Raw genomic sequence first — 18836 nt, 5'->3', positions numbered from 1 at the left:
CTAGTTGTTTCAATTTTACACAACTGAAGGCACTGTTTTGATCGCATTTTCATTTCCCAGCTAGCTATATTTCCTTTGAACTACAAATACACATCTGGTCTTTGTTCTCTATTTCCCATATATGCAGATTAGCTGGAACTAATAGCTATAGTTTTTGCTAGGCTTCTGGTCTAACTGCTAACTGGAAGCTAGGAGATCATGTACAAATTGGCCAAATGCTCAAATCTCACACCAGAAAATCTTTCAGTCCAAGGAATCCAGCAGAGCAATAACTGTAATCACTACTACTCTATTTTTCTGTCTTCTGTAACTGTAATCCTAAAGTAAATGGAACGTTCAATTATGCTGGTCAGTATAAGGATGTGAAGTATAAAGATTGGTAACTGGGCATTTGTTTTCTTGCTTTCAAGTTATTTATGCTTTTTTTAAAACTGATGAATATCAACGCATGAAAGAATGATACATCATGTATGCATGCATAATATATGATGTAACCAGTTAATTTCATTTGCAAATTAATGTTTTTAAAATTCTTATACTGAGAAAAGTCAAAATATATAATGAATATTATATTTTTTATACCCCTTGTAGTAAACCATACAGTCAAATATTTTTCACATTGAGAATTGGATGAAATAACTTCTTAAAACACTCTTGGCAGGTGTCACCATCCACTCCCATTGAAATTGAAAGGTTTCCTATCAGTTTGTATGGCATCAGTTAGAGAAAATGAGTTTCTTATCTATTTTATACAGCTTTCACTGGTCTAACTAGAAGCACTCTTCAAAAAGATATATTTCTATTGACTAGTTTGTATATATAAAAAAAAAAAATTTATCCCCTTCCACAGTTTACTTAAACTTTGCATATTGAATTTTATTCAAAACACCTTATTTTAGCTTGTATAACAGACAAAAATGATATGTATGTCTGAGGCAGTGATATATTTTAAATATAAGCATGTAGGTTCTCAACTTTATATGTTAAAACTTACGTGTGAATTGTGTTCTCTTGCCACAATTAATTCATGTTAGAAACTGACAGCTGAGCACTTATATTTTCATGTGAAGCCTTCAATATCTATCCACTAATAAAGATTGACAAGAAGGAAATAAAATTCCTCTTTTTTCATCCCAAATCAAATTGCACCTAACATCTTATAACAAAAACGCTTGCAAACAATCACTTTTCTAAGTAAACCCAATCTGCAACTACAGTTTGGGAAAAAAATAATACCTACAGAATAGAAAATAAAAAAACCTGAACTTTTGCACTTAAGAATCTGACATTGCTGCAATTTGTCAAAGACATAATTTCTGTCTAAAAAGGAAAGAAATCACAACTACCAAGGATAAAAATTTAAAATTCATTAAATTTTAAAATTTAAAATCTATTTATATACTAGAATGAAATATATATTGAAATTCAAGTCCCGTAATCTCTCAGTGAGGTACTGTTTAACTAGATGGTGGCTTTAATGTGCCAGAAACTTTTATTGTCTTTGAGATAGCAATTAATCAAAAAAATGCTTTCATATATAAAAGAAAACCTGAATAACAATTTTCTACTAGTAAATCAAAGCTTTTATAAAGGACACCCCAGACAAGGGTAAGAAGAATAGTCAGCATCACCTAAGTCTATTAAAACAATGTGAATGCCTGCATTTGAAGAAGGTATAGGTTCACACTTCTTCATGTCAATAAGCACCTACAGTGACCAGAAAACTGTGAAGCTCTTTTGGCTAACATGAGCTAAACTACTGTTCTGGAGTAATTATAAATCAACTGCTTTCACATTTTTGTAGAAGTGGGGGATGTGTTGTGGCAGCACCTGGTGATTCCACAAAACTCTTTCTAAGAGATATTCACGGGCAGATTAGTCCTGATGATTTTGGGGGTTTTGTGGTTGGGTTTTTTGTTTGGTTTTTGTTTGTTTTGGGTTTTAGCTCTAGTGCACATAAATTATCCATGAGATAATTCAGCAGGCATATATTTAATTTCACCATAAACAATATTGTGAAATAAAGAAAGAAGGATAGACATTTAAATTCCAGATGAGTGATCACTGAAACCATTATGGTGCCTACCAGACTAACCTCAGGTGCTTAATAGTAATTTCCTTTATAAACCCTATATGTGTATTGGTTTTATCCCTCTTTTTGAATAGTTTTTACTGACTTTTATTGTTTTGTTAGTTGATATTCTCAGGAAAAGCTGTTTTAACCAGCATTCACTGTTAAAATACTATTTAAAAAAAGCTGTGATCACGTTCAATTCCCTACCTCTGTAGCTTTTCAAGCTCTTTTTAACTTCCACAAGCTGTTGCAATTTTTAGAAGAAACAAATCCGGGAACATGAAACCTCAGTTTTGTAGAATTATTGGTAAATATTCAAATACTTTTAATTTGGCTTGATTTACAGTAACTAAAAGCTTAATGTAGCTGTGTAAATAACTGATTCATCCTATTTTAGTCTTAAGTTCTTTGGGGGTTAGGTGTTTTAATTCTCATTTGCATTTTAATTCATGGTGAAGTTCAAACTCACATTAGAATTTTGGAAATTTAATTCCTTGTTGAGTTATTCAACTTCTAAAGATACTACGATTATTTTAATAGCTTTGTTTGTTACTGTGAACCAAACCTTCTTTCTTGTCTTTTTTAAATGTCCCAAAACATAGTTCAAAACAAAATAAAATAAGAATATTTGGTATGTTATTATAGGGGAGTAGAAAAAAATCCTCCTGACTAGAATTAGCATTCCTGTAAATAGGTTTTTTAATGCAAATACTGCTGGAACCTTCTGTGCTGCAACGTGGACAATACTAGGAGAAGCATTTTGCATGGAAGACATACAGTTTTATGCTTTAGAATACCCACAAACTAGCAAGGCATTCTCCATAATTTACTTTTATGAGATTCAATTTCAAATTAATTTTACAAACTTAATGGTTTGGGAAATTATTATGGGAAACAATAATTTAGAGTTGACCTTTTTTGAGCTACCTGTTACTTGATTGGTTTAGCTAGCAATGTCTTTAATTGAATTTGTCAGCAACAAAAATATGTGTGCTAACAGCTGCTGACTTAAATTTTATAATTATTGTTATTACCTTAGATAAAAATTTAAGCAGGCAACAAAAAAAAAGAAGGGGAGTAGAACAAAGTCACCTACACTAGTCAGCTAGTGTAGTATTTACAGAGTATATGTCTTAATGAAAAGGATTTAATACTTATTGCTTCTTTGGAAACACACTTCTGCATTAGAAAAAACTGTGACAAATATTTTTCATGCAGTGAAAAAAAATCACAAGCTGTATATGAGATGATGTGGGTAAAAAATTATTATACGTATGTTGTTTCCTTTGCCAAATTTTCATAATATCATCAGAAAAAACACTTTAAAGTTCAGTCTTGAACTCTACAAATCTTAGCTCTTGCTTGCTATTTCAGAAATAGCACATGGGTTTGGGCAATCCCTGGTACCAACACAGGCTGGGGTAGTGAACAGACTGAGAGCAGCCCTGCTGAGGACAACTTAGATGTTCTGTTGGATGAGAAATGAACTTGCAGCCTATTTCTGGTCTGTATCAAAAGTTGCATGGCTAGAGGGTTAAGGGAGGTTATTTAATTCGGTCCCTGTACTCTGCATTTGAGACCCCACCTAGAGTGATGCACTGAGCTCTGGGGTCCCCGGCACAGGAAGGACATGGACTTGAACTGAGTCCAGAAGGAGGCCACCAAGGTGATCAGAGAAATGGAGCACTTTCACAAGGAAAGAAGTTTTTCAGCCTGGAAAAGGGAAGGCTTTGCAGTGACCTAACAGAAGCCTTCCAGTACCCGAAGGGAACCTACAAGGAAGAGGAAGATAATTTACTTACGATACCATGTAGTCACAGGGCAAGTGGGAATGGCTTCAGAGAGAGTAGGTATAGATTAGATATTAGGGAAAAATTCTTTTCTGTGGGGCTGGTTAGGCTCTGGACCCAGACCCCAGAGAAGCTGCGGATGCCCATTTCTGGAGGCGTTCACAGCCAGGTTGGAGCCCTGAGAAAGCTGGTCTAGTGAAAGGCATCCCTGTCCATGGCAGGGAGCTGGAACTAGATCACATTTAAGGTCCCTTCCAACTCAAACCATTCTATGATTCTATGAAATACAGACTTCTTCTTTGTACAATGAATTATAGGAGTAACATCAATACCTGTTTGTTTTTTGCTTTTTTTTAAGAGATATTGTAAAAATGTCTAATTAAAATAGAACAAAACAACCAGACAGCTGAATTTGTATACACAGTATATAAAAAAATTAAACCCATTATCAGATAACTAAGTTATCACATCTAAATATTCAAAAAATAATTTGGCTTTGATTTTTGAGGAGGAAGTTCTGGGTGTTTGTTTGCTTGTTTTTAAAGTATCTGTCATTAAGTCATGTTGCAAAGAGAGGAATCATGAAATGTATCACTGTCTTCTAGTCTGAAATAATTTTTGGAGAATAAAACAGCAGTTTCCTTCAAAGGCACTATTTTTCTCATCCCATCTGACAAACTTCTTCATAGTTTCTTTTTAATGGTGTTTTGCCTAATTTCTTGCCATAGAAGCAAAGGAAATTTTATATGTTATTTCTACAGAAAATATATTTGAGGAAACATGACATTCACCAAGGGAATTGAATGCATTTGAAAATCTCTCTAACTCCAACTCATATACCAAAACGAATTCAGGATCAGGCCATTTGATTTTCCTAGGTATGATTCTTGTTCCTCTTACAGCAACTCTTCCCTTTGTAATCTAATGCATAGTTTAAATCTGGTTATTAAGACATAAAAGCACTGTATACTATTGGGAAAAATCTATGTTTACTGTATTTAAATAATATGGGGCTTATCAGAAGCATTACAATATAGTAAGTACCAGTCAGCCTACTTTCAACAAATCTGCTTCATGGCTCCACTAGTCCATATGAATAAATTATATGAAGTGGCTATTTAATGACAAAAATTTTTAGAGCAGAACTCTCTATCCAAAGTCATTCTTCTTCTCTCGGGTTCCTGGAGTTATAAATCTTGTATTTTGTTTAATATATTGCAACAAATTAAGTAAACACTTTTCAAACTCTGGGGCTGAAAAAAAAGTTCTCTTGTATTCCAGTTTTAGAACTGTCACCATAATTGCTAACCTATACTATAAGCAATTTCTCCTAATTTGAGAATATCTTATTTCAGGGACATAGAGTTATGTGCTATTGCCTATAAAATAAAAGTTTATGTATAAAAGGCATTTTGCTATAAGTATACAAAACTTCTGGATTTGGGTGGGCTATTTTTTTGGTTGGGTTTTTAGGGTCTTGTTTATTTGTTTGTTTGGTTGGTTTGGTTTTACTTTTGATTTTGCTTTTTGCTTTCTTTGTTTTACATTTTGAGAGAGCACCACATTTGACAAGATGCTGTGCTTCGCATAGACAGAAGAAGTTTATGAAAGACTTTAAGGCATGAATAATCACAAAAGAACAATTGTAGAAAAAGAGTAGAAATCCGATCCTGTAAATAGAAAATGCAAATAGTAATAATCCAAGTAAAAAGCTGATGTCAGTATATTCTTTGCAGCCGTTCAGAAATTTTAAAGGGTTTTTAGCAAATTTAAAAGTGTTTTTCTGATATATTTCACTAATGCATCTTATATTATGACTATAATAAAATATTTTCTGTTCTGCAGGCATTTTCAAAACCCAATTTCTACCAGTAATAGTTGTACAATGAAAATGTGGAAACTATAGATTTTAAAAACCTATGCAGGAAGCCAGGTGTTGTGATGGCATAACACCAACCTGTTAGGAGCTTGCTTTGTACTATGGCTGTGAATTTCTTGGTACCAGTCATGTAGTACATAATAGTGACTTAATTAATTTAAATCCCTTCTATATAATAGCATGTTCCTTATCAGAAACATATTTCCATTCACCTGCAAAGGTGAAGACAAAGACTTTGAACAAATTACTTTTGCCAAGTACTGATACTATTCTTCCCCAAAAATAAGTAAAAAACGAAAAATCCAATGTTCATGATTTCTAGTAAAATATCAGTATGGTATTGTCAGAGGGTTCAGATGTAACAGCAACCTGCTCATTTTTAAGCAGTAAAAAGGCATTTTTATTCTTACAAGATGTCATCCATATTACTATAGGAAATCAGAACAACAATCATGAATTAACAACAATCAATCTTTTCAACAAAAGAAACTAACTATAGTTGTTTATAGCATCAAAGCATGCTGAAAGCACAGAGCAAACAGACAAAGAAAAGTAAAGGATTTTTGCCTTTTTGGAATCTTGAATATCAAGTCAATTGTAAAGATATGATCTACAAATTTTTCATACAAGACTTCAGAAAAAGGTCAGACCTGTCCTATATTTTTAACATATATTGTCAACTATTGGGTCATTCAACATTGCTATTCATGTTTACCAAAAGTCTAGTGAAAATATGCAGTCATTTAGATTTGTTTTGATTTATAAAACAGAAAAGTTGATTAAATTTATTATATATTTTCTAATGTAAAGAGCGAAGAATGCACAGTATTCTGCATTATAATGTTTCATAATGGCATATGTTACTTAGAATTGTATTATAATACTTAAAAATCTAAAACAAAGTTTAACATCTTCAATACAATGTGAGTAGTTTTCCTGCTTTTCTATTTTTAAATGCCTGCCTTTACTAAAGTGCTGCCTCAAACAGCTACTTCAAATGACCATGAGTCTAAATGATAAATCCTCCAAAGAAAGTCAACTTTCTCTCAGGATTTGACCAGAAAAGAACAAAAAACTACATGTGGGAAAGTAACTGTACAATCTTGTTTACTAATTCTCAACAGATGCAATGCTTTGAAGAATCAAAATAACAACACGGAACATTATTTACATAGTGAAAGTGCATTTGATTTCAAAATTGGAAAGATAAATGAAAAAAATTACTCTGGATCCCTTGTCTTGGAAAGCTTCATATTGTATTTCATAACTTGCATAAGGTACAACAGAATTTCTGTCTCTGGAAAGTTTATCACTGTCCTAGATCACACGGTAATTAGTTTTACAGGTAAAGCCTACTTTCACAAACATCAACTTTCCTGATGATGTGAGGGTTGGCTGCAGTCTTGGCTGTAGCAACCATCATATTGTGCAGTTCACTACTGAATGAAGAGGTATCAGGACAGTGAGTAAGATTACAGCCATTGATTTCAGCAGAGCTAGCTTTAGCTTCTTTGGGGATCTTCTTGGAAGAGTCCCAGAGGAACAGGCCCTGCAGGGAAGAGGGCTCCAAGGGAGTTGGTTGAATTTCAAGGATCAGTTCCTCCAGGCACAAGAGTGATGCATACCAATGAGAAAGAAATCAAGTGAAAAGGGCAAGAGACCTCCTTGAATGAATAAAATCTCCAGTCATTATTCAAGAGTAAACCAGAAATACACAGGAGATGGAAGTGAGGTTAGGTCACTTGGAGTGAATATAGAGAGGTGATCAAAGTAGAAACGAGACTAGAAAGGCCAAGGCACATCTTAAATTAAATGTGGCCAAGGATGTAAAGGATAACAAAACAGGCTTTTCAAATATATCAATTACAAAAGAAAAGTAAAACAGAATATAGGCCCATTGGTAAATGGAGAGGAGACCCTGGTAACAGGATGTAAAGAAGGCAGAGTTATGGAAGGCCTTCTTTGCATAAGTCTACACTGATGAGACCAGCCTCCAGGAATATCTGACCCAGGAGACCAGGGTAAATGAATGTTGGATGGAAAACTTCCTCTTGGTCATAGGGGATTGGGTTAGTGTCAGGAAAACATGATATCCACAATTCCAAGGGCTTGGGATGAATCCACAAGTGCTGAGAGAGCTGTTCCTAGACAGGATGCTCATGACCGTCTTTAAAAGGTCATGAAGATCAGGAGAGGTACCTGAGGAATGGAATACAGCAAATATCAACTTGGTGTTCCAAAAGGCCATGAAGGAGGAGCCAAGGAACTACTGTATCACCTCAATCACTGGAAAGGTGATGGAGTGAGTGCCTCATTCTAGAGTCCATGACTACTACATGAAAGGCAAGAAGCTGATCAGGGGTTAGTATGGGTTCAGTAAAGACAGGTAATGTTTGAACAACCTCATTGCCTTTCATAATGAAACAAGTAATCAGATTAATCAGGAGAGAGCAGTGGATAATGTCTATCTCAACTTCAGGAAGGCTTTCGACACTGTCTCTCACAACATCCTCACAAGCAAACTCAGGAAGCTGGATGAGGTGAGTGGACAGAGAGGTGGATTAAGAATGAGCTGAATGGCAGATCCCAGGGGGTGTAACCAGTAGTGTAGGGTCTTGCTGGAGACCTGTCACTAGTGGTGCCCTCAAGGTTCAATACTGATCCAGTATTGTTTAACTTGTTCATCAATAACTTGGATACAAGTTATTAATGCAAGGAGCAGAGGTCTCCTCAGCAAGTTCACTGATGACACAGAGCTGGGAGCAGTGGCTGATACCCCAGAGGGTCGTGCTGCCCTTCAGAAGGGCCTTGAGACGGTGGAGAGGTGGGCAGAGAAGAGCTGTGAAATTCAGCAAAGGCAAATGCAGGGTTCTGTACCTGGGGAAGAATAACCTGGGCACCACAACAGGCTGGGAGCTAATCTGCTGAGAAGGAGCTTTGCAGACAAGGACTTGGGTGTCCTGGTGGACAAAAAGCTCTCCATGAGCCAGCACTGTGTCCTGATGGCCAAGAAGGCCAGTGGTGTCTTGGGGTGCATTAGGATGAGCATTGCCAGCTGGTCGAGGAAGGTGATCCTGACCCTTTACTCAGGCCTGGTGAGGCACATCTGGAGTGCTGTGTCCAGTCCTGGACCCCTCAGTGCAGGGTAGACATGAGAGATCCTGGAGAGGATCCAGTGGATGATTAAGGGACTGGAGCATCTCTGTTACAAGGAAAGGCTGAGAGAGTTGGTCCTGCTCAGTCTCAAAGAGACAACTGAGAGGGGACCTTATTGATGTCTGTAAGTATCTGAAGGGAGGGTGAAAAGAGGCTCCAGACTCTGCTCAATGGTGCCAAGCAATAGGAGAAGAGGCAATGGGCAGAAAATCATGCACAGGAAATTCCGTCTGAATATGAGGAAGAACTGCTTCACTTTGTGGGTGACCATGCATTGAAAGAGATTGCCCAGAGGCTGTGGAGATTCCCTCACTGGGACTACTGAAGAGCCGTCTGTATACAATCCTGTGCAAGGTACTGTAGAATGTCACTGCTTGAGCAGGGAGTTTGGATCAAATGCCAAACTGTGGTCCTTTCCACTCTGACCCACTCTGTGATTCTGTGATAATCAAACACATGAAAATTGATAAAAATCAACTTTATTTAGTAAGATGCTAATTTTAGACATAGTTGCATGTGATCACTGCTACTTTCTGACAACAAAAACTTTTATTTTATATAAGAATTCTAATATTATGTAAATTTGAAAACTAAAACCAGAACAATAACAACAAAAAACATTCCAATTTGCTAAGCAAAAGGATTTTAACAAGGTTTTTGAGTTTTTGTGGGTGGATTTTTTTGTTGTTTGTTTATTTTTGTTTGTTTTTGTGGGTTTTTTTTTGTTTGGTTTTTTTTGTTTGGTTTTTTTTGTTTGTTTGTTTTTTGTTGGTTTTGCTTTTTTTTCCTAAACTATACTGTTCTTTGCCAAGAACACATGGTGAGAAAATAGGGTCTTTTGCTATGAAGTTTTGGCCAACTCCACAAAAAAAAATTCAGAGAAAAAGGTGTTCTCTATGAATTATTATTTAATCTTTAGGTATGTAGAATCCTAACCAGGCAATAAAATCTCTCAAAACTGTACAAGAACTTAAAATGCCTTTTGTGAAACAATCAATACTTTTTCTTTAAATAATCCTAACATATAGGAAAATTGGTGCATATATTAACTAATTTTTAAACTCATGATTACACAATATACATATGATATTTATAATGGAAGATTGATATATTTATATATCAAAAGGTTGCACTAAAAATGTTCTTTAAAAAGCTCTGTTCTCTCAATAAACTGACTTATGATAAAAGTGCTACCACTATGCTAAAATTAGACCACAGATCTTGTGCTGCAAAATCCTGTACTACCTGGCTGTGAAAAGTAAAATTATAGTTGCAAAGAAGCAACATTTTATTTTTTACTCAGATTATATGATTACAACCTCTGTTTTCTAACTCTATATTGCCTTTTGTGACTCATCTACTATGGTTAGCACTTAGATACTGAGAAATACTGACCTGTATTATATATTTCTTTGCACTACTATTTGCTGTTTGTTGCATACTTGGGAATACCAAAATACCAATATTTTCTTGGAAAGAAAAATACAGATTAATTTTTTTTCCTTTCATTTTACTGAAAATCATCTGTAATAGAATACTATGAAGAAAAGAATAGAGTACTTTCAATAGATGCCTGACAAGTTCATGAAGATTTTTTTTATTCCAGTTTTCTACCTATACACAATGAAAGAACTGCAGAAGAATGAAATTACTTGGAGTACATATAATTTTGTGGACAAAAATATTTTCATTGGTAATGTATCTGTTCTGTATTAATTTCTTTTTGCAATTCTATTAGGTTGCTTTCTTAATCACTATTCCTTCATTAGAAATGACACCTAGCCTTATGTCATTATCAGTTCTAGTAAAAATATATTTATGAATAATATAGATTTTTATTAAAAAAGGAGGTTCTTTTTTGATAATTTTAAGTTTTATTATGTGGTTAAGTGAATTTTGTGCTGATGGTAAGTACCTAAATGAACCAAAATTTTTTAGCTATAGCTACAGTGTTGCCTGAGTGTGGGAGTCTTCACTTTTTTCCAGGACTCCCCATGCATCTTTAGCCACAGGACTCAAAACTGCTTATTGCCTTAGGGAGCAGATGACTCTGCATAAATGTCTCATCTTTGACCTTTGTGTTGTGATTGTGAGATGTGAAATATTTTCAAAACACACAATTTTTTTGTAATGTAATTCTTTATCCTCAGCATTTGAACCCATTCTATCATCATATTTCAGCTAGCCAAATAACTATCAAAGTAAAAGAATGCATGTTCAAACTGAACAAATTTAAATTGGCTTCAATAATATGGCCTAGAAGTTAAAGCTTGAATATACATATTCTAGCTTGCCAAGCTATTGAAATGATAGTCAGTGTTAAGAATTTTATACTCATATATTATTATTAATAATATGAATTCCATCATAAAAGACTTAAAAATTATTGCCTCCTTTAAGTCTATGATAAAAAAAAAATAATAGACCGCATCTTCTATGCCTGTACCTAGAGTTTTCATCTTTTTCATCAACCACAACAAATTTGTTCTAAATAATGAAGATGTATTGTCTCCTCTTGCATGTATTTTAATTATCATAAAAGTGCCGCAGACGTATCTCTGTTCATTCAAGTTTAAATATGGAATCTGAGACACAATGAAGTCTTAGGGACATGCTTTGTACTTCTGCATTATCAAAATTTCACCCCTAAGGGGAATATTATGTTGACATTTTCAGGGCTGAAACTGTGCTCACCAACCAGAGGAAAACACATCACTGAATTTCTGTTTAAGGGAAATCAATACATAAAAGAAGCAACTTCTATTCAATTTTCAGCAGGCATTTCTATGCTTATGAAGTTTTGCTAAAGTTCTTCCTATAAGAGATAGTTTGCACAATTTGGATTTTTTTCTTTCCATAACAATTGAAATGAAAATGAATGGAGTTAAAAAAATTGTATATTATTGTATACCTATGCCACAAATACAGAATTCGTAAACTAACACAAATATTAAGCCACTGAAAGTACATTGTAAATTTGGCGGAATTTTTTTTTCCATTTTAAGTTTCCCATTGTTTTTCCATTGCTATTAATTCCTTCAAGGAAATGTCTTAAATTTGATGAGGTTACATAATTTTAGGAAATTTTATTTATTACAGATTTACAGTCTTGAAGAAGTGGGAAACCAGCCACAGAAAATCAAGAATTCTTAAAGTGTGAAATATAAATGTTAATAAATAGTTCACATTTATTTTAAAAAAACCCTCAATCTGGTGCAAGAGACTGCATAAATAAATTAGATTTGTATTTATTAGATTTTACTTTAATGGGAATTTGTTTGAAGAATGTGTTTATTAGTTTGGGTAAAATAATTATTGCATCTGAACTACTTGAATTTTTACAGTAGGAACAGCAACACAAGGGGATAATTTTAATACTTCAAGTAAAATAATTTATATTTTAGCTAATAAAATGAGATAAGATGATGACCAAATGGCATGATTTTAGATCACAGTGTAATCTGTACCACATTTTCAAAGGCCAGGAAAAAAATCTTTGAAAAGGAAACTTAGTATTAAAATAGAATTTCATTGTTGGTTTTCATTCCAATAAATAGACACTGCTGGGGTGACATCACTTCTTTTAGATAACAGTGTAGTCAGTGACACTACACTTCAATGATATGATGAAGGAAAAGTCATTCAAAGGACTGATAAGAACAAATAACTGCCTGGTTTAAAAGTAACAAACTATGGGTGTGCTTCATAAATTAAAATCAGAAATATTTTTTCTTGTTTACTTTGTAAATTGTCCATATATCAACAGCAAGAGAGCAGAGAATTAGAATATATGCTGCATCAGTGGCCCTACCTCTGCAATTGATGTACAAAATGTAATGACCATTTCTATGTCTGTAGCATATGAACTAACATACAACTTCATTCTTCCTAGGATCTAGAGTTTCAAAAGGTTTTCTTGTACTCATTAAATTCTGGAACATTAATGATTTTCATATAACAATTATACATAAATGAAGTTATAAAACAGTTCTTGTACATGGTATCTAGCTTAGCAAAACCCACATGGTGTTCCATTGAAAAATGAAGATGTTTTTCCAGCACTTGAGCTCCAACAGTAGCACAAACTTTGACTGAAAGAAAAAGAATGAGCGTGGTATATTAATGAGAGACATGGGACACAATTGTCTAAAATATGCCTCACAATCATTGGGCCTTTCATTATTCAGAACTTTTTAACACCTAGAAATAAGTAACAATAGTGTCTGTTTTCTCTATGCAGTATTTAAATTGAAAAATTTAAAATAATCCTATTTCAAATGAAAATTCCCAGTTAGAGAGTATTATATAAGAGTTAATGGAGTTTTGCTAATATCAACAGAAGCTATGATGTAACTTATTAGAGTTTTGTAAAAATTTCTCATCCGGGAACTTTGACAGGTTGCAGTGCCCTTTTAAATCTACAAGCCTTCTTTGCAGACAGAAAAATAAAAGAGTTTTTTAATACTCATAGAAAACATTACAAAACTCATTAGAGTTTTGTAATACTCATATTGGTGTGGATATGGAATATTCTGGAAAGAGTCTGACAAGTAGTTGATAAATAGATTGCTGAAATTTGGAAACCTGACAATATCTAGCATTCTCGAGTGACTCGTGCTCTACTGAACTAAATACAATAATCACCCCGATTTCCACATGTGTGGGAACCTAGGATTTCTGGCAAAAAGAAACTGAGCATGTAGGAATCAACTGCTCTGTTTATATGATATACAGTTGATCTGTAGATACAGAAATAATCTGACACCTCTGTTATTCAGACTTCCTATATATGAAATAAATCACAGATTTACAGTTTTAGAAATTTTCCAAGAGTGCCCGGAAGAAAAGTCTGTCAGATAGACATTGAAGGACATTGTTATAGAAGTTAAATCTGAAATGACAATTCAGCTGATCAAAGTAATAGATCTACACAAACTTACCCCTCACCAGAATGTCGTCATAGCACAGTTAAGGACTGGAGGATTAAAAGTGTAAGACTCTTCAGGATTTCCCTGAAATAGAAAATCAAACATGTTTTATTTGCTTTTCTACAGCAGCACCAATAAATTCTGAAGTGTTCAAGAAAGAGAAAAATTAAATACACTGATAATAAATAACTTCTGCAAACAGTAATCATTGAAAAGCAGCAAAACAAAGTGGAACTTCTAGAGTAACTTTAACGTGAAGAATATAAATCATATTCATACACAATTATTTATATTGAAGCTATCTGTACTTGATTGAAATTGTTATGAAACAACTGTGTTCCAAACACATTGTCTTAGTCATAAAAACTTTCTTTCTTTGTCACTCTGCTAGACCAGCCCTTTCTCAATGTACTGTTTTGTGCAAAAATACTGTTTCATGACTGAGCTTACGCTCCTAGCTCTTCAACTATACAAAAAATATCACCATATCACCAAAACCTTGCACCAACTTGGTAAATTACCTTTGGCATATGAAAACAGAACTGTAGCCTTTTCAATAGTAAAGTTATCTTTTCACATATCACAAACCTGTGATAACCTCTACCATGTGGAAATCCATTCAAAGCACTCATTTAGCTTTTTCTCACTCTCAGTCAAGCTTAAGAGGTGAGCCTGTGAAAACCCCATGATGTTCAACAAGACCAAATGCAAGGTTCTGCATCCTGACTGGGGAAACCCAAACATAAGTACAGGCTAGGTGGAGAATGGATTGTGAGGAGAAAGATTTAGGGGTATTGGTTGACGAGAAGCTAAATGCAATCCAGTAATGTGCACTTGCAGCTCAGAAAGCCGACTTCAGCCTGGGTGACATCAAAAGTGGTGCTCCCAGAAGGTCAGGGGAGTTGATTGTTTCCCTCTACTCTGCTCTTGTGAGACCTCACCTGGAGTGCTGTACCCAGCAAAAGAAAGATATGGACCTGTTGGAACAAGTCCTGAAGAAAGACACTAAGTTAGCCACAGGACTGGACAATCTCTTCTATGAAGATGGGCTAGGAGAATTGGGATTGCTCAGTCCAGAGAAAAAAAGGCTTTGGGGAGAATTTGTAGCACCTTCTACTATCTGAAGAAGGCTTTCAAGAGGCCTGGAAATGGACTTTCGACATTGGCATGTAGTAATAGGCCAAGCGGTAATGGCCTTAAGTTTAAGGAGTGTATATTTAGGTTAGATGTTAGGAAGGAATTTGTTGTCCAAAGAGGTTGTGGACTCCCAATCTATGAAAGGTACAAGGCCAGGCTGGATAGGGCTGTGTACAACTGGTCTAGTGGAAGGAGACCCAGGCAGGGGATCTGAATTTAGAAGATCTTTAAGGTGCCTTCCAATCATAACCATTCAATGAGTCTATGATTCTGTTATCTTTCCTTTGGGGTAAGGCTGGGAGAGGTAGAACTGTTCAGTCTGGAGAGAAGAAGGCTCAAGGGAAAACTCATCAACACATATAAACAACTGAAGGGAAGACGCAAAGATGGAGTCAGGCTGTTTTCTTTGGTGTCCAATGAGAGGACAAAAAGCAATGAGAAAAAGGAAACACAGAAAGAGCTGTATGACTATCAGAAAACAGCTTTTTTTGCTGTAACTAAGTACTGAAGCAGTTTGCCAAGAAATTACTGTGGAATATTCATCTTGGAAATACTGAAAAGTGATGTGGACACGGTCTTAGGTAACCTGCTTTCAGTAGCTCTGATTGAGCAGAGAGGCAGGCCCTGATCCAGCCTTGATACTCTGTGATACTGCAATATTTTTTACACAGCATGCATGAGTTTGTGTTTTATCCTCTTACTCAGCAGTCTGGGATTGATAACCACCTTCCACTGTTTTATATATCTCAGTCATGTCATTCAGAAATCACAATATTCCTAAATCATTTAGGAGAGAATAAAAGTAAATACCAATAAATGACCACCAATGATCAAGAATGTTTCATCCTAAAAACTCTCTTCCCTGAAATATTCTTTTTTTTTGTCATAATACAGTAACAGTTTCAGTGGTTCTGTTGTTTTGTTTTGTTTTTAAAATTCACTACATACGCAACAGGAAGGCAATTGTTGAAAGTAGGCAGGTAAAAAACTTTTGTTATAAGCAAATGTTAAGTAATATAAAATACAACGGGAATATATGTTTAGAGCATTTATTTTATATGATCTTGCAGGGATTTCAAATGTGGTGAAACATGGTTGGACAACGGACTGAGTTAATCATTTTGATGTCAGAATCATTTCACTATCTTTGTTTTCCATAGTCAGACCGGAAGCAGAGTGAATAGAAACACACAAATAGTAATGCTGTCAGTGCTGAAGGCTTAATGACATGGTTCAAATTACTACTTTGAATACATATGTTGTTACCTTGTAACATCGCTGTGTTTATGGCAGAGATTTATTAGGCTGATACTAACACCAGTTAGTATTTCCTTTTTGTCAATAAAGCATCAATTATTATTTTTTTCTTTACCTAAGTTGCTTAAGTAATCATCACATCACAGGAATGCTGATTAAGCAATATGAACTCATAAAATATGTCCTGAAAGCTGGTGCACTATGCATTGCTCCTTTTTCATAAAAATGTATTCAAATATAAGATTCTTCCATTCTTTTATCAGTTCCCATTGTTACTCTATACTATGCATTTTTGTTGCCTGTATTAAATTTGTTTGGTCCAATTATGTGGTCTTTCATCACTTGAAAATTATGAACCTGTTCTGTTCACTGAAAGACTATTTTCACATTCAGTACTTTCCCTTTTTGTTAATACTACTATTTTTCATCAACTTTTGCTTAAAAAAACCAGAAATTCCAACCACAAAACATAAAAATATTGCTTAAATTAATTCTTAATGTTCTAATTTGTTAAGCACAGTTTATATAGATTAATTTATGGTAATTTTCTTGAAGAACAAAAAATAAATTCTGTGTACATTTAAAAGAAAGACAAAGAACTATTTCAGAGTTGTAGTAGAGGGACAGAAGTTGAGTAACACTAACCTTTTCCTGTATTTGGAGGTGTGCATACCTTTCACTTCCCTCTTCCCCTGCACTGCTTTCTCTACCGACCATTCCATGGCTCTTTTCTAATTTTACTCAATTTCTTTTGATAGTTTCACAGTTAGGCCTATTCCGTTTTTGTCTCAGTATCAAAGATATCAGTGTATCAGCATAGCTTTGAGCTTAATCATAGATAATTAAACTGCAAAAACTGACAAAACCAACTGCACATCTGAATATCATAGGGAGGGTAGCTCTGGAAACTCATCTATTTGGTTTCCTAAACTTGCCAAAACAGAAAAATCTCTATCATCTACTGTTTATTTAAAAGATAGAAAAAAACAAAGAGGATGGTGGGTTACATTGCTAAAAATATCAAGGGAAAAATGTTGCTATAGAGCCCCACAGGATCAATAGGCTTGCTCCTGCCTAAAAATAAAATAACTTATAAAATTACTGGTTTTCTTTTTTTACAAAAATACTGCTTCCCTTAAAAAATCTTTTGTGTCTCCAGAATCTTTATTCCCTGTATTTAAATATAAAATATAAGAAAGCAGATGTCACAGTTCCCAAACTTTGTTTCTAAGTATGTGTCACACAACGCTAAAAGCTCTTTAGGGAAAAGATGTGGTCTCTGCTGAGTGGCTGTCAGTGGATTTTGGGGGCAGACATTGCTGTTAGACTCTGTTTGACCATAGCCAGGCCTCTCCCAGGTTTGTCACTGGTAAATTGAGTTGGCAGTCTTCTGCTATGTCGCTGACGTGCCATGCAAATAAGTAAGTTCATTGAAGAATACTATAAAGCACGTGAATCTACGGGAATGAAGGTAAGTCATTTAAATTTGACCTAATTAAGGTTAATTCTCTTGTAGTTGTCCTTTAATCTTCTTCTTAATCGCTCTAGTATTGAAATAATGAAAATGGGTATTCATTGTATTCCACACCTTAGGCAGGCAAAACTAGCAGCTAACACGGAACAGAGTGTATCTTCATTGCTTCATGCTTTTCTGCCCGGTCCACTGTTTCTCCCTTGACAGAGTCCACGAGTATAAAGAATTCAGCACTGTTACTTAGGAAAAAAGAGTTCCATTTTCTGCAAGTTTACCTTTTTGATGGAAATCTGATAAATGTTACACTTGTACAGGGAAAGGGGAAGAAGCATATGAATTGGTACTTTTTGTGGTAACTGGATTGTAACTTGTTTTTTTCAAAAGAAAAACCTCTCTTAGGCACCTGAAGGTCATGGTAAGGGACAGACAAAGCTCTTTAACAGCTGAAAAGCCTGTCAGGAAAATGATATAGTAGTCAAGACCTTATTTTATTTTTTTTAATGGGAAACAGTCGTGTTGTGTATGTGGATATGGTACAGAATAGAAAATGAGGTCCTATATGGACTCATGACCAAGAAGTCACTTTTGGGCTCTGGAAAGGAAAGAAACACCTACAACCAAATAAAAAAATTGAGAGAAGTGAAGGAATAAAATAAATTACTTATAATTAACTCGATGCAAACAATGGTCATGCTGGGATAGCCTAGTTCTGAGTAACATCATTTAGATGCTGGGAATTTCGACCAACTTAACACTGTCTGTAACATTAGTTAGCTTCAGATTGAGATTATTAAAAGTGCGTAGAAAATCTTTATTAAAGATGGAAGCATTGAAAAAATAGAATATCAGGTTCATTATAAGCAGGAAAGGTGAGCCAGAAGTTGAATCTTCTACAAGCTGGAGGTACTTAGTCTGATGTAATATCAGAGAGTAGACTCCATGCTTCTATCATTTTACTAAAAATGTTTAAAAGGATGAAAGACTGCATCAAATGTTGGTATATACCTTAGAATCTCCTTTCATAGTAATTTGTTTTCCCCCACAGAATTGGAAGTTATTTATATTTAGGATTTTTTGGTTTTGACAAAGAGATTATACTGTCAAAAATTGTTTTCTTATTAAGAGCAATTTTCCCCTTGCT

At 34.7% G+C, this 18836-nt stretch overlaps 1 protein-coding gene across 36 annotated transcripts in view; it reads right to left on the bottom strand.

Moving 5' to 3' along the window:
* The window catches only part of PTPRD (protein tyrosine phosphatase receptor type D), a 1169657-nt gene that overhangs the window by 913051 nt on the left and 237770 nt on the right, over window positions 1-18836 (bottom strand). For all 36 annotated transcript variants that reach the window (XM_058043168.1, XM_058043170.1, XM_058043166.1 and 33 more), the window contains exon 3: window positions 13832-13911. The gene's annotated coding sequence lies outside the window, so the exon portion shown is untranslated. The remainder of the gene's footprint in view (window positions 1-13831; window positions 13912-18836) is intronic.

Source organism: Melospiza georgiana, chromosome Z (genome assembly GCF_028018845.1).
Source record: "Melospiza georgiana isolate bMelGeo1 chromosome Z, bMelGeo1.pri, whole genome shotgun sequence".
NCBI lineage: Eukaryota > Metazoa > Chordata > Aves > Passeriformes > Passerellidae > Melospiza > Melospiza georgiana.
This window is presented reverse-complemented; position numbering and strand designations above follow the sequence as displayed.